The 4,419-nt window shown below is 42.7% G+C and overlaps 2 pseudogenes; one reads left to right on the top strand and one right to left on the bottom strand.

Moving 5' to 3' along the window:
* Positions 1–2,479: 2,479 nt before the first annotated feature.
* Positions 2,480–2,610, bottom strand: LOC142494032 (U2 spliceosomal RNA; annotated as a pseudogene).
* Positions 2,611–3,185: 575 nt separating this feature from the next.
* LOC142494037 (U2 spliceosomal RNA) lies at positions 3,186–3,316 on the top strand (annotated as a pseudogene).
* The last annotated feature ends 1,103 nt before the right edge of the window (positions 3,317–4,419 follow it).

Below are 4,419 nucleotides of genomic sequence, written 5' to 3'. Positions count from 1 at the left end.
ATATACATATGGACATATATTTATTATTTAATATATAATTTTTAATGTGATTTTATGATTGAAAATATTATAATTGAGGGTCCTTCATTGTTTGTGTATTGTGTATGTATGTGGGACATGATTTTATGTGTCCATTTGCATGCACGAGCACACACATATGTTAAGTATTTTTATTGTTGTGTGTTGTAATCATTATTATTATAATTTGTTATTATTTATCATTCATCATCTTACATTTCTATTTTTGTTTGTGATTTAGTTTAGTTTATATGATATATGATTTTTATTATCAAATACCTGCGGTTTATATGCCTATTAATATATTGTATTTTGTGCAGCATTGGTTTTTTCATGTACAGGAATGGTTACGGGCGTTTCCATTGGCTAATCACCGGTGTCTTAGCTTTTCTATATAGGCACTGACGATTGGCCTCTGGTCGCTCCTTTGACCATTCCCCTCTATGTAGGTGTGCCTATAAAAACCGAGCCCTCCCCCATGTTGGTATTCCCTTTGAAAAAGTCACTGTTGTGATGAAACGCGTCAGGGTACGTCACCGCGACACTACGTCATCACGCAGTGCGCGCTTTACGGCCGGAGAGCGCATGGAGCTGATCTGAGGCTGACAACTTTAAATCGCATTATAAGCAAAGAGACAGTGTTTTCAATCATCCAAATTGCTGGAGGTGAACCGGATGGGATATCGATCCACTGATGTGTTCCAGGACAGTGTTGCCCTGTTGGTGGTGATTATATCACAAACTGCTTTTAATTCTTGTACTTTTGTGAGTGTCCTTAATCCCCTTGTCCTCTTTTTTAACATTAAATTTACTTTTTTACACTATGGGACGTGCGCTCTCTGTTCTTCTCTTTCTATAGATTTCTGCTGGAATTGGTTATTCCTTCTGAGAGCAGCCTTGGATCCCTGGCTGTCATCTTGTTTCCTATTTGAATTTTTTCTGGACTTGTACTAAGGGTTGGACTTTCTACATTTTTGTTTTTCTTTCTTTGTTTGTTATATATGTAATCACTATTATTGGCACGTTAGATTTTTATATATATATATGTTTTTTTAGATTGATATATCATTGTTTATATACACATTTTTTTCAATTTTTATTATTTTTATATTGTTTTAATCACCTTGTTTCACTAGTAGCGCTACTGCATTTTTTCTTTATATATATATATATACACAGTGGTTGACAAATCACCAAAAAATCTACTCGCCACACAAAAAAATCTACTCGCCACCTAGTACCAAACGTGTGCTGCTTGGGCCAATATTTACTCGCCCGGGGCGACCAAATGTATAGGTTTGTCGAACACTGTATATATATATATATATACAGTGTTCGACAAACCTATACATTTGCACGCCCCGGGCGAGTGGATTTAACATCGTGGCGAGCTCCTATTGGCCCAAACAGCACACGTGTGGTACTAGGTGGCGAGTAGATTTTTTTGTTTGGCGAGTAGATTTTTTGGTGATTTGTCGACCACTGTATATATATATATATGTAAATATATATATATATATATATATATATATGCAAATACAACTGTATGCTCATCTGCATGTCTTAGGCAGGTCTGCAACACCACCTTTCCCCATTATCACCCAGCATACAGCACTTCAACTGCAGCAAGGGATTCTGGGAAATGACATGCAAATGAGCACACAGTGTCACTTTTTGCCTCAAAAACCATTTTTAACATGCTTGCTGCATGGTCACAGCTTTGAGCACAGCCAGGGTTAAGGTGCATACCCAGAAAACCACCCACAGACAGTTTTTTTTTTTTTTTTTTTGTAGCCCGGGCAGTGAAAAAAAGTGATCCACCTCTGAATCCGTGCTCATGGTCCAGTGAGACCAGGTGCTCAAAACTTGTGACAAAGTCCGCTCCGGAGAGTAGGCCAGTCCGTTCCATAAGCAGTCCTCTCCAGCCGAAGCCTTGGAGTCCTGCTGTTACATCGACGTCGTCATCCGAGGATTCCGACGTCCATCCTGTTCCCTCCTAGTGCAGCTGGCGCCGCAGGAGGGTCCAAGTCTTTAGGGTGTTCGGCTGACGCCTACTAACCCACCGCAATCTTCCCCCGAAGGGATGGCGACTACTAGCCAGCACTCAGTCTTTGCTCTCCGGAGAGAGGGGTGATGATAACCGAAACCGAAACAGAAATCCATGGTGCGAGTGATCCAGTGCTCTGTGTGATGCAGTGCAGGAGGTGCTCAGACGTACAAACACAAAAAGGTGTGCACGAGTGCACGCCCAGCCCCGTGCAAGGCCAGGCGGTGACAAAAATAATTGGCTTGTCCCCTCAGCGGAAGGCAATAAGGGGGGCCAAGTGCGGGAAAAATAGGGGTGCGAATAATCAGTGCTCGTGCCAAGTGCTCTTGAAGTGGAGGTTGCAAATCCTCAACTTCCACAACCCGAAGGTGCAGCAAGTGGTACTGCCCCAGGTTAACTACTCCTGGGGTGCAGAGAAAATAGGCCCGGGCTACTTTGCATCCGCATTCTCAGGCCATGACCAGAGGACCAGGTGTAGTCTGGAGAATCTACCCTTCACAGGACAGACACTACACTTGATCTTAGCCAAAAGGCCAAGAAGAGAAAGCCATTAGACCTACTCACATACATGTTTCAACCTTGATGGGTATCATCAGTGAGGCTGACCACCCACAGACAGCTGTTTCAACATTAATGGGTCTCATCAGTGTGGGGTTGATTTTAACTGGGTATGCAAAGAGGCTATGGGATAGGCTATACCATAATACTGAGTTAAGTTATGGTGAGTAAAAAAAGTGACAAAAACCCTCCACAGGAAAGCAAATATGCAAATACAACTGTATGCTCATCTGCATGTCTTAGGCAGGTCTGCAACCCCACCTTCCCCCATTATCACCCAGCATACAGCACTTCCCTTGCTGCAGTGGAAGTGCTGTATGCTGGGTGATAATGGGGAAAGGTGGGGTTGCAGACCTGCCTAAGACATGCAGATGAGCATACAGTTGAATTTGCATATTTGCCTTCCTGTGGGGGGTTTTTGTCACTTTTTTTACTCACCATAACTTAACTCCGTATTATGGTATGTATGTATGTATGTATGTATGTATGTATGTATGTATGTATGTATGTATGTATGTATGTATGTATGTATGTATGTATGTATGTATGTATGTATGTATGTATGTCTTCTCGGCCTTTTGGCTAAGATCAAGTGTAGTGTCTGTCCTGTGAAGGACAGATTCTCCAGACTACACCTGGTCCTCTGGTCATGGCCTGAGAATGCGGATGCAAAGTAGCCCGGGCTTATTTTCTCTGCACCCCAGGAGTGGTTAACCTGGGGCAGTACCACTTGCTGCACCTTCGGGTTGTGGAGGTTGAGGATTTGCAACCTCCACTTCAAGAGCACTTGGCACGAGCACTGATTATTTGCACCCCTATTTTTCCCGCACTTGGCCCCCCTTATTGCCTTCCGCTGAGGGGACAAGCCATTATTTTTGTCACCGCCTGGCCTTGCACGGGGTCGGGCGTGCACTCGTGCACACCTTTTTGTGTTTGTATGTCTGAGCACCTCCTGCACTGCATCACACAGAGCACTGGAGCACTCGCACCATGGATTTTTGTTTCGGTTACGTGTTGGGTTATCGTCACCCCTCTCTCCGGAGAGCAAAGACTGAGTGCTGGCTAGTAGTCGCCATCCCTTCGGGGGAAGATTGCGGTGGGTTAGTAGGCGTCAGCCGAACACCCTAAAGACTTGGACCCTCCTGCGGCGCCTGCTGCACTAGGAGGGAACGAGAAGGACGTCGGACTCTTCGGAGGAAGACGTCATGTAACAGCATGACTCACAGGCTTCGGCTGAAGAGGACTGTCTATGGCACGGACTGGCCTACTCTCCGGAGCGGACTTTGTCACAAGTTTTGAGCACCTGGTCTCACTGGACCATGAGCACGGATTCAGAGGTGGATCACTTTTTTTCACCGCCCGGGCTAAAAAAAATAAACAAAATAAAAATATGTATTATGTATGTATGTATGTATGTATGTATATATATATATATATATATATATATATATATATATGTATATGTATGTATATATGTATGTATATATATATATATATATATATATATATATATATATATATATATATATATATATATATATATATAAAAATATATATATATATATATATATAAATATATATGATACGAACCAATCCAAGGACCAGTAAAGAGACAGCAGACCGCACGGGGTTAATCCAAAAGTCTATATTCACAACATGAAATACACGTAAGCCAACGTTTCGGTCCCACAGAGAGACCTTCCTCAGGGCCGTGCAACCCACAAGTGCAAGTGACCAAACATATATACCCTCACCCATAGTGCAATGCAAACAAAGGGAACCAATCACCAACATGC

The sequence above is a fragment of the Ascaphus truei genome, chromosome 4 (genome assembly GCF_040206685.1).
Source record: "Ascaphus truei isolate aAscTru1 chromosome 4, aAscTru1.hap1, whole genome shotgun sequence".
NCBI lineage: Eukaryota > Metazoa > Chordata > Amphibia > Anura > Ascaphidae > Ascaphus > Ascaphus truei.
The sequence above is the reverse complement of the archived record's forward strand: the minus strand, read 5'-3'. Positions and strand labels throughout refer to the sequence as shown.